The following is a 12,662-nucleotide window of genomic DNA, read 5'->3' on the forward strand; positions in this document are numbered from 1 at the left end:
AACGGACGCCGCCGGGGCCGCGACCATGGGATGCAAGGGCATCCCATGGGCTGTGATTGATCATCGCTTTCCTGCGTCCACCACGGACTGTACACGGACACTCATTAGCCACTAAAGGCTTACCCTTAAAAGAGCGTTTCTGTACTCTGACACTCATGAAGAAGCATAACGCGTAAGTCACAGAAATGCAATAACTGTATCACCAGCAGGCGTGCGTCAATTCTGCGCGGCAGCAATAAGTACGCGAGAAGATTCACGGACCGTTTCACAGGCCAAGTTGAACTGCCACTCTCGCACGTCACTGATAGCAAGCACGGCATATGGCACATGATTCGATCAATACTTTACTCATTCAGCCGCCACTCTTATTTGCAGAGGAAAAACAGGCAGCAGATGCAACGTGCCTTGTAGGGATCTGTTTACAGCGAAGCTTACGAGGCAGTGTTCACGCGCACATGTCTTCGAGCTAAAAGGCGGCCCGAACGAGAAGCTTTGCAATTCAATGCTCCTTTGAACGCAACCAGAGTTGTATTGGTTGAAAGAGGCAGGCTGGCTTTCTGTGCAATTTCTTACGAGCACCCGACCTCCCCTTGGAGGCGCAGGTGCGACCGCCCACGCCTTTGCCAGGCAGCGCAACGCATGCGCAATGTGAGGCCACCTCCTCCGGTGCCGTCGGTCCCGTCTCATCGCGGCTCTCCGCCGCCTGGCCCCTTCGCCCTCTCCACCAGCTGCCAACAACCCGCATGCGCAGGCCGGCTGCTACCCGGTACATTCTACTGCTGCGGGCAAAGTAGTGCAAGCCATCGCTCCTAGATGGCACCACCGTCCCGAAGCATAGTGTGAGGTATTTGGCGATGACGCACGAGCAGCAGGAGAAGCAGGCGGCAGGCACGGTCAGGATGGTTCGCAAAGAAAGCTTTGCTTTAAGACATTGGCTAGGCTGCATCGAAGCGGACGCCGCCGCAGTGGAGTACAAAAAACGTCTTGTGCGAGCTGCTGAGAATGCATGGGCACTAGGGCACATAAATAACGAAACCAGATGCACAAGCGACATTTATTAGGCGTTACATAGCTTTTATGCCTACCTTACGATACGGGCAGTGAAAGTCCTGCGGTCTAACCTTGCAATGGTGCTCGCTCCCTATTGGTACCGAGCCTGCCGTGGTCAAAGGTGGGGGTCAGGCATCGGCATCCCTCTTGCTGTCCGAGTCCTCCCGCCCCCCCTCCCTCCTCAGGCCATTCATGGACCATACGTATCGAATGCAGGGTCGCCATAGCCTAGGAAACGTCTAATTTCTGCAACAACTTGCACGCTTGTGAGATATAACTCGCGATCAGCACAAAATTGAGTTTGAACGATTGTACCTAAAATGTCTGAGTGAGCTCTCTCAAAAACGACCATTCCCGCTTGGATCGAAAAGTGCATTGCCGAGCTATGCCTCTAACGCCGAGTGGGACCTTCAATTTACCTCCAATCACGTCATGCAAGGCGCAACAATGGTGCCCTATGTGCGCGTCACAAGTGACTAATAACGTAACGGTTCACCAAACGAGACCTTAACAAAAGCTAAGGCACGTGGGTAGCATCGTGGCAAATTTGTAGCAACATTTGTGTTATGCGTTTTTTACATACTTGTAGCGTTATATGCGGTTTTACCAAGCAACCCCCGGAAGCTAACCGAAAAAGTTGGCAGGCACTTTAGCATACGCTACAGAGGATGAAGGCGAAAGCCTACGCGCTCACGAGTCTATGATTTACTTTAACATTCTCATTCGAACCTGTTGTTTCGTAATATTACTTGTTTTTTCCCCATTACTTGTTCTCTTTTTTCGGTCGCCTAGAGATCACCGCTGGCTCTGTGTGGTTAATACCACGTTAGAGCGGTCGTGGCAAGTCTATGAAGACCATTAGGACCCATACGCATACTCACTGAAGGGTTATTTTTTTATTAAGCACTTTAATCGAGGAGGGTCACTACATGGGCTTGTATATGTGGTGTCTTCTACTTTCTTGTAGCGCAGGTAGAATCATAAGGACACATAAAGGCAAAGTATACAAGCATACAGCCCTAACTTTCAACTACAGACTGATTTCCAGTTCTCGTATAGGTGTACTTATATTTCCCAAAACGCCAGAAGACAAAAGTACATTGCTCGGCAAATATGGAAAACCACACGCAGACACTTTTGTGGTCACACTGATTACCTAGAGGGGTGCCCTTTCAAAGCGAACAGAGATAATCGAGCTCTTTTTTTGATAAAGGAATTCATGGCTTCGTGACGCATGCACTTGAATTTTTGTGCCGCAACGCACAACACCGTATACCAATGCTTGTAATGCGTCGATACTGAAGATGCAGTTGGGGTACTATGTCAGGCAGTATCGTAAGAACCCAACAAGGAATGACACCAAGGAAAACATAAGGCAAATTACTTGTATCTAATAATTGAAATAAGGAAGTGATAAGGAACTGGAAATGAGAGTGGATGAAAAAACAACTTATTGTGGTCGCACGTCTTCGCACTACGCGTGCGATACTAAGATGTGGAATCGAAGACGGGAGAAGACGTGATAGTAGTAAAACATAAATACCCAAGAAATAGCATGGGAAGATGGCGCCGCAGTAATTCAAGTCGTAGAGCATCATTCACGTAATGCGAAAGCGTGGGATCGCTCCCCAACTGCGGTGTGTTGTTTTTTCATCCACTTTCTTTTCACTGAGTTTGTCATTTCTTTACTTCAATTAGTAATTACAGTACTTTCCCCCATGTTTTCATTGGTGTCATTGCTTGTTGGCTTCTTATGATATGACTAATAATAATCAGGCCCCCCTGTTAAAACTCTTCTCGTTTATGCCTGTCAATGTGGCGCATCTTCAATGAGCCTCTTCAATCCACTGTCTTGTGGCCAGACGGCTCTGAGCTTGCTCTGCCTCTGGCAGGATCGGCAGCCTCCGGTCGTGGCTGCTTTTTGTTTGCTTTCTGTGGAATTCATGTTCAGGTTCTCATGTTTTGCGTTAACCGCTGCAGGTATTTGTCCATTGGAAATAATTCTGAAGATTACCTGAGGCATCTGTCCATGAAATGCGTGGTGTTGGGATTATTTCCCCATTCAAGAGGCCTTCGGACGACCACCGAGTGCCGTTATACAGGTGGCGGAAGGGAGAGAAGGCGACGTTTTTGTTGAAAGGTATTTTTTCACAGTATTCCACAGTACTAAATAAACGTGTAGATTCCACGTCTTGCACTTTCGCTTCTTTCGTTTTTTCAACGAAAGCGGAACTGACGAAATCAACTCCGGTGACGTCATGATCCTCGTCATCACTGGAGTCAACGCCCGAGAAATATTGATCCGTTTTCTACGGGAGCTTTTCCGCACATTGCTTGTGCACGTCATTGAGATTCTACTCACGAAACGAGGAAGGATGCAGTGCAACAAACGCTGCAGAGATATACGAGGAGTTCGGTGTCCAGCCGAGTTGAGACCTGCTTCGCACAGAGTGCCGGTTTCCGTTGAGCGTTATAGTGCGTCCAACGTGATGGTTTGTACACGTGTGTTAACATAGTCAAAATATGGAACAGAGAGGGCACTGGACGCGTGCGAGCGTTCTCGCTTGGGGATATACCAGCGGGTAACTTTTTGTTTAATTCCGTAGAGAATGCTAAAAAATGCCGAACAATAAATTGAAACATAGCTTATCTGGTGATGCCAAACCACGTGTTTTCATGATGAATATATTACTGTTCAATTTAAGTCCCGCGTTTGCTATATTACGCAATAAACTCCACAGTCCCCAAAAAATTAAGAGTGGAGAATCCGGCTCCAACCACGAAATCGGCTGCATCTATATATCACGTGCGCTCGAAGGAAAATGTGCGAGGTCACGATGTTAACAATTGTGTGCAATTGCGTTCTACGGCAAAAAAATGCCGCGCGGTGAGAGACAGCTGCCCCATTCCGTAGCTGTAAAATCGGCATCTTTGTAGCCGACACTCTAACGACACACACTTACCATTGCCTTGCATTGACGTCGCCTGAAGCAGCCTACGCCAGCATACATGCTCACCGTGCGCATGAGTCGACCGCTACGGTGCGTCAAATCAGCTTTATAGAGATACATTTTTAGCAGAACATTGCTTACCCTCCGCTACCATTTTATGTGCTCATATGGCTTCAAAGTACTGTAATATTTTCGCATTTTCAACAAATGCGGCTCTCATCCTACGCTCAGTTAGCTTGACTAAAGAAGCACAAAAAAGAAACAAGCAAAAAAAAACAACCAATAAACGCACCCTGACGTATCTCTCAGTCGGCGTCATAACGGAGGTTGAGCAGTGAATATATCCTGACGCTTGCACGAACGTTGTGTCTATGCGTACTAGCGTCGCCGTTGAAATCTGTTGAAAGCCGGTTTCTTCTCCCGTAATATTACAGTTGCTCTGAAAATGGATTCTGCTATTTGTATGTTCAGGAGCCACGTCTTAGCACGTGCAATTTCTGAGAGAGTAATATGGCACCCAAAAGCAACAGTGACGAATGGAAACGCGAGCATAATGCGAATAACTCGCCTGCACTAAAGTGAACTGAGAAGGCACACTAACTACACCACATACATCGTTAATCTAGCAAAACATGAAGTAGCACCTAATAAACAGCCTTACCTCAAGCTCCAGTCTTCCGTGAAGGTTTTTAGCACGAAGTTACTACAACAATCAGGTAATCAGCGAGGCAATTGATGGCCACGAGCCATAAATAAGCATGTCGCAGAAATTCAAGCGAGGAATAGATGCCACTTTTTACTTTGATACTAAGGCTCACCTTCATGATGGCCTTTAATGAGATCTGAAGCACGTAGTCACTATGATATTGGTAAACGAATCGGTGCATCTATGCTTCTACCGCCCACGTAAGCCTTTTAGCGTGACCTTCGTGACATATAACAAGCGCAAGAAGTCTCGGCACCCACATGTATTCGTCATAACGTTATGATTTGAAATCAACGAACGCCTGACATTCTCGTGACGTATGTTCCATCTGCAGACGCTTACACGTGGGAGGAAAATGAAACCTCATCTATTTCGCGGTGTCAATTGAACTCGGTAATTAGGCGCTTTGTTTTAAAGACGAAGGCTTTCCTCTGGAGTCGCTCCTACTTTCCCATATGCGATATGTGCGCTTCTAGCGCCTTACGTGGGCTGATGACGTAACAGTGCAGGCTAAATAGAAGATTTGCGGGGTAACAGGTTATTTGCCGCTACGTTTGAGCGACTCGATATGAGCGACAGTGTATGTGTTCCTGGGGTTACCGGATGTTGAAACAAACATGTGCGGCTCGAGCTATTAGGTATGTGATGACTCTGGGTATGAGCCCCTGGGGCTGGCCGTGTGCCATTGGGTATGAGATAATGAGCAGAACGAGAACAAGGTGAAAGCCGGAGCCAAAGTTCCGACAAGTCGACTTGTCTTTTTCAAGGCCTTGAAGGCCTTTGTTTCAAAAAAGACCCGTCAACTTGTCGAAACGTTGACTCTGGCTTTCACCTTGTTCTCGTTCTGCTCATCGTCTTGAAGTTACATCTCCCGCCTTCTCCGTGTTTTCCCGGTATGAGGTGAGTATGATGACGATGATAATAAATGATGACAAAATTTGGAAGGCGATTTAACAACTAGTTTTTGTGGACTTAATATTGCTCCGGCGTGGCGCTTGCAATAAACCATTTGTTTCATACCGTCCACGAGATCACACCCTTTCTCGCTAAACACAGGCTCAAGATACTGTCGGTCATCGCTGTCAACTACATACAGGTTGCGTCGCCTGTCAAACTTTTTTTTCAATCTTGTTTTCATATTCCTAGCAGTCTGAATGCAGCTTTCTTCCTCCTCTCCACTCCTTATGTGAAATTCTATGTATGTTCTAAAATAAATGAACTCAACTCACGGCAGTTTTGAATTCGCAGAGAGAAGGGCTACTGCGTAATAAAATTTTGAGACACAGGGTATTATTCTAAACTAGATCGTCGTCCAATGGTGCCGTTTCAAGCCAGTCAGAATGGACGTGGCAGATGTGCGGGCCAATCAGCGAATTGGACTTTGTCTAGAGTATACCGCCAAACTCAAGGGTGAAAACAGAAATAAAACACATCATCTAGTTAATTTCGTATCAAGATATCTTCACCACGTAAAACTAGGCAAGCTAAAATTTTACCTTGATAAGATTTCTTGCCTTGCTTTTTAAAAGCGTCTTGCAAACATTTTCGGAAGCTGCTACTACATTTAATATCAGTTCGATAGAAGCGGGGATAATTTTTAACAGAACTCAGTGAGATGACGTAAAAAGGTCAGGAAAAATGGGGGTAATTACTGATCACGTGTAATAGAAAACTGTTGCGAAACGCATTTGGAGTAAGGTCATATTATCGGAACGGGGTGGCAGTCAATAAAAATGGGGATTGTGCCTGGGATTTACGTGGGAATAGTACAAAACATTTGGGGAGGTGGGGGTGAAGCGTATGAATAGGCTCTGCTTGCTGTGGACTTGATTTATGTTAGGAAAAACGGAGATTTCAATTCCCGCGTTTTACGGAACGTGCGCCAATCGACAGAGGATTGCGAGTGCGCCCGTTGGAGATGATTACTCCAACACTTCTTTATTCAGATGTTTTTTTTTTTTTGCTCCAAGATTTTCATTTTATACAAAGCCATATAATTATATTGCACTGTAAGAACGAGAGCCACTAGACCGAGGGCGTTATGGAGCCCAACGCACAACTAATGCCAGTTAATCTTGGGCTTCATTTCATACTAAAGTTCTCCTTTTAGAACTGGTTCAACTCTACCGTCTATGCTTGATTGGTTCGTATAATCTCTCGACAGCATTAACTTACGGCCAATGTGAAGTTCTACGCTTTCAATTTACTTTCAGGATTTGCTCAAGCTAATGGACCGGGTGCTATGCGAAAAAGTGCCTTTCGCAGTCGGTATGCAGTGGATGATAGATCGATAGTAAAAGTTCTGAGAAGAAAGGCCCACCAAGTTAATAGGCATACTTAGCTGCCAGCCCGTAGCCTTATTTCTGTGGACGGCGCAGAATAATTTACCTTAAGAAATGTTCATCTGGGGAAGCTATACTTGCGACATCGCTTCATGCGGCATATTTCTCTGTAGCCTTCTGCCTCGCCATTAAGTTGCCGTTCCCATGACCATTCAAAACACGTTCCAGCTAGTATCCTAGAAAATAATCTATCGCTCATACATAAAATAAAAAAATATAAAGGAGCATAAAGCAAATAACAAGAATATGGACCACACACTAGACAATATTTTTGTATTACGGTCCTGTCCAGGAATCCAGGAATCTTGCATACAACTAGCAGACAACTTTAAAATTGTTGTGCCACAACCAGAAGGTTAGTTTCAACTCGTCCCGTCTAAGAACACAATGGCGTTCCACATCATGTCGTCGAGTTCCATCACATTTGATAGAGAGGTCATAGTTGTGCATCAGAGAATGAATTTGACGGCACGGAATATACAGCATGTCCCCCTTTTTTTTTCATAAAAATTCACTGGAATTGAGGTAGCATGTAATGAAATCAGAGAACTGAAAATAAAGCCAGCCTGCTGCTGACACATGTGCATAACTTGCATGCATAAAACCGCTTTATTGAGGTTTGGGGAAAATATTTATTGTCATTAAAGGTATTGAAAAGCTTATCGGCAACGCTTGTTCAAGGTCGCACTGAACACTGAGCATCGCAAGCTTCACATGTTGTGGCAGTCATTAAAAAAAGAAACAATGTTCTGCGTTGACACACTAGCACTGCCACTCCGTATATGCGCATAACCGGTCTCTCCGGCAGGGGTCGTGGCGCGACTATAGGCATTTGAGCATTCAGTGCTACCTCATGCATGCGCGCGCGCCTCGTGCGCTGATGTGAAATACAACTGGCGAGTACGATAGAGGAATGTGCAGTATCTTCACCTATGCGAGTGCAGTTGCTACTTGGGCCTGTATCATGAAACCTACTGGAGACAGTTGCGCGTAGTAATCGACTTAGACCTCTAGGCGGAGTTGAAGAATAGGCCTCCCTGTTCACCCCTCAAACCCGGACTGGAAATTCGGCTGTCAAAACTTGTTCCTCACAGCTGCAGTGACAACGATTTTATCTGCACCTTCGGCAGAGATATATTAACGAAGGGGCAGCCTTGTTCTTTCACTACATTTGTAACGCACTAGCAGTTGAAGGGGAAGCCGTGACCGTATATTTGAGCAAACTGCTTCGTGCCCACCCATACATAGGCGGAATTATTAATTACACCACAGGGCGGAATCTTAGCCTTCGTCTGTTGTCTCGCCTACTTCCGCAACACCAGGGCGGGCTGATTCCTCCCCTAGCGGATTCCAAACGTCAAAAGCTACATTATAGCTGGTTATAAGCAACGAAATGGAGAGGGGCAGACAATGTTTCTAGGTGAGGAGGCAGCTATGGACTCCTTCTCGTGTTCGTTCACTCCCACGTGCTTGCCGCGTTTGTGTGCATTATCACTGTGTTCGATGTATTGCGCTTAGTTCTTTCGCCCTCATGCTAGTCTCTCTGTGACCAGTCAAAAGATGCTAGCTTTTCCAGCTGCGTGACTGTTTTCAGGCAGTACATTCTCGAACTCCCACAAAGTGCGACTAGTTATTAGTATGCTATATGTGCTACTATACTATACTATACTATACTATACTATACTATACTATACTATACTATACTATACTATACTATACTATACCATACTATACTATACTATAGTAGTATAATATAGTACGATACTATAGTTATAGTATCGCTATACTAGACTAGTATTGCGACTGTCCGCTCCTCTACGTTATTTTGCCATGGTGTTCCCCAGCTTTCGAGGTGTGCAACGTTTGTGACCAGTGAACAAATTCGTCGATTATATTGAAGAAGCCGCGATGCGCCTCGACTCCGCTCGCGCAGGCGCAACAGCGATAATGTTTCATTCACACGTTGATTGAGGGCGAGAAGTCGAGGAAAAGGCACAAATTGAAAAGATTTTTAAATGCCTAAGTATTTCTATGCTTACCCAACGAGCAAAATCGGCTGTTCTCCCGTCACGCAAGACAATCGCCTTTAAGATAGAGCCCACAGCAGCCAGCGACTTTACTTTTCTACTGGCTCTCCCTTGAACGCGAACAAAACGACCAGAATATAGCGCGCACGAAGCTCTCAGCCCATGTCGCAACATGGCCCTTTCAAAGCTCGCTTTGAAAATATAGGCCCCAGTGTCTATCTTCAACGCGAAGCAGCGAAAACACAGCGCGCGAAGCTATCAACAGACCGCACTCTCAGTCTTGATTGCAGATCGCCTTCAAGATACAGTCCGCGCCGCCGTGCCGTACGCGGTCACCGCCGGAGTACGTTTCATCGCGGTTCATATTGGTTGGACATGGATGGATAAGATGATAATGAGCGATAACAGCTTACAATGATCGGAGCGTCATCAGCCGCCACCTGCAGTAGTTTGTGTGCGTTGTCAACGCACCTTACGCCGCCGTCAGCTCCAGTACCTGTCGCCGCAGCGCTGTCGTTTGTACTGGCCCGATCAAGTTTCAATTACATCGATAATGACACCGTGATGCATAGAGATGAGCAATTAATAAATCTTTACGCATAATTAGGGAACTTCCAGAGGAGCTATTTCGCGAATTTATTTTATCTCCCACTTTTTCAGGGTAATCATACACGCGTGAAAAAAAAAAATCCGGAGTGCTTATATATGTCTTTCATTTTCGGAAAGCTTGTTTCGACGTCTGCAGTATGGCAGGTTGCATAGCAATCAAGAACGAAACTATCGAAGGGATTCCGCCCTGTGATTACACGGCAAACACGGGACGATACTCTGATTTATATTGTGATGAGGAGTACGCTAGTTAACGTTATGGACAGAACAGACAACTACTTGCTGCTTAATAAGATAGCATAACGCGCGCGAAGAGAAGAAAAGCACAGTTAAGGTCGTCCGGCACTTTGGACTAGAAAAGTAGGGCGCATAATATATGCACTGTCCGAGCGAGGATAGGAACAGTTGGAGATATCTCAAGAACGTTTCCTTCTTGGAGCACACTTGAATTAACTGGTGCTAATGATAACTCGTAACCTAGATAAGCGACAGTGCACAAAGGGACGATGGGACCGTCTTAATGTCAGGTAAATATTCAAGGCAAGAATATACGCCAACGCACTGGCACATGTGGACTGGACCAAGCTGACAACGTTAGGACACCACGCAAGCCTCACTCCAAGCACCGATAACAAGCGATGTAGAAGTAGTTATCACATATCCGAATCGGAGCGGGTCGACTGAAGGAAACTGTGTGGTTGGTCACGGCGTTAGAACATTTATTTGCGACTAAGGGCTACGTTTTAGGTTGACCGGCAGATATGTCACCACGTCCAATACCCATATTTGCTTTATCCGTAAATACTTCCAGGCACGCACATGGCTCTTAGGAGGTTCTGCAATATCATATCGCCATAATAGCTGAGAATTTAGTTTTCTGAAATGCCTTTAAGTACCAGCTGCTTACCATTAAATAAATTCTGTTAATTACAAAACTGTAAAGCCGCCTTCTGCCTTCTGTTATTCAAGGACATAATACATGAATAATGACGATAATTCCATACTGTTGCAGCCGTATTTACAAACTTGCTCGGTACTGCCTCTCGTTATCACCTTCTTGCACATAAAAGCGGCACTACTGAAGGTTCTCTACTTGTTTTTGACATTCCGCAGTACGGTACGACCGCGACAGTTCTTCTGAAATACGACTCTGCATTATTGGGATAAGTCAGAGGCCCAACGCATGCATAGAGAGAACTGGGGGCTTTGGTCAGAGCCGGATTCGCTTCAACGATAGAGCAGTCAATGGATTGGCTTCCCTGGCATCACACGTTGTGCTCCATGAATACAGCGTTCGGACAGGAACGAACAACCCGACTCGAAATAAACATCGGGAAACAACCTACCCAATGGCGTCTATAGTAACTTGCCAGCGAATGGGCGAAGAGCAATCCCGGCGCTGGAGGCAACCGAACCTCGCTTCCGACGAGATAACTGACAGTATTCCGGCATTTCTCGTCCCTCTGCGCGTCAGGCGACGCCAGTCGGCTGTGTTCGAGATATGATTCGCGCCGATGATCACGCGGCACGCTAAACTGAACAGCAACCCTGTGCTGCATAGCTATGAAGCACAGATCGATTTATGGCGCGCTTTTGTGTGACGTCGCACAGGCTGCTCTGGAGCGGGCGCCCACCCGTTAGCACATCTCGGATCAAGATAATCGGTAAGCGCTGCAAAGTGTGATTCCATTGGTGTCATGGAAGAGCGTCAAGTGCACTCTCCGCTGCGACGTTATCTTTATTTGTTTCGCGGGTATTTCTGAATTGTATTTATTTTATTCTTACAGTTATGTAATTATTGGTTGTATGATAGAGAAAAGGAGTAACCAACATGCTTTATACCCAAACCGTCCCCAGGTAACGCATGTATAACGAAACAGAGCGGAGCACTCGTCGCATTGCCGCCGTAAGTATGACGTTCTGTTCTCTGAGGTCGTAACTTGAGGTCGTACGTTCGACTGCCAGCGATGGCAGCTGCATCACGATAGGTGATCGGTGCAAGATTGCCAAAATGCTCGTATGCGTAGATTAGATGCACCTTAAAAAAATGTTGGTTTCCAGTATTTATCCGGGGACCTGCATTAGGGTCTCTCCCAAGGCCACAGTGTTGCCTTGAGATGTTGAGCCCACTGACTGAATGAACGAAGCAATCAATCAATCAATCAATCAGCGGAAGAGAAAATTTGGCTCCGTGCAGATGTGAAGGCAAAGTGGGAGACGCGACACACGCGGTAACATATGTGCCGGGTTCCCTCTTTTTCTAGAGATCTGTATTACTCTCTGCATATTTTACTAGAATGGCGCAGCAGCGCGCCCATGTAATGATACGACGCCATTAATGGCGGCGTTTCTTCTTTACATATATATATATATATATATATATATATATATATATATATATATGTATATATATATATATATATATATATATATATATATATATATATATATATATATATATATATTATAGCGGAGCTTCTATGCCCTAGGTTCTGGTGGTTTATGTGCGTTGGCAAAAGAAGATGGCGGCCACCGCAGAGCTAAACGAGCTAAAGCACAAAGCAAAGGCGTGCTTCAGCTTCGTTTAACCACCTGAAGTCCCAAAACATATTGTGATTCCAAAATATCATAATAAGAAAGTACAACCAGGATGGACACTGTTCATTATGTATTGCGGTTTGACGTCACGGGCTCTATTGTCAAACCACGTAATCTTCTCTCAGTTCCCTTCCACCAGTGCAATGGGCAGGCCGCGTGCAGTGAGAACTGCGGAAGAACAGCGCGCCTACGAAGAACACCGTAGTGAACAGAAGCGGGAATGTGCGTAGCGACGGCGGGCGGTGCGTAATACGGACGAAGATCGTGCCGCAAACGCCAACCGTATGCACTATTGGTAGGATCACCCCTATCGATCTCACTCTCACCGTAATTGTGGATTATTTCAACATAAACGTGTCCCAGCCAGACGGAAAATGGT

The 12,662-nt window shown here is 45.8% G+C and overlaps 1 protein-coding gene across 3 annotated transcripts in view; it reads left to right on the top strand.

Moving 5' to 3' along the window:
• LOC135911930 (cholecystokinin receptor type A-like) overlaps positions 1 to 12,662 on the top strand; it is a 463,919-nt gene that overhangs the window by 320,496 nt on the left and 130,761 nt on the right. For 2 of the 3 annotated variants that reach the window (XM_065444271.1, XM_065444276.1), the window contains exon 1: positions 3,034 to 3,190. The exons of the other annotated variant lie outside the window; for it this stretch is intronic. The gene's annotated coding sequence lies outside the window, so the exon portion shown is untranslated. Of the gene's footprint in view, positions 1 to 3,033; positions 3,191 to 12,662 lie in introns of those variants that run through there. 3 annotated transcript variants of the gene reach the window in all.

Source organism: Dermacentor albipictus, chromosome 9 (genome assembly GCF_038994185.2).
Source record: "Dermacentor albipictus isolate Rhodes 1998 colony chromosome 9, USDA_Dalb.pri_finalv2, whole genome shotgun sequence".
NCBI lineage: Eukaryota > Metazoa > Arthropoda > Arachnida > Ixodida > Ixodidae > Dermacentor > Dermacentor albipictus.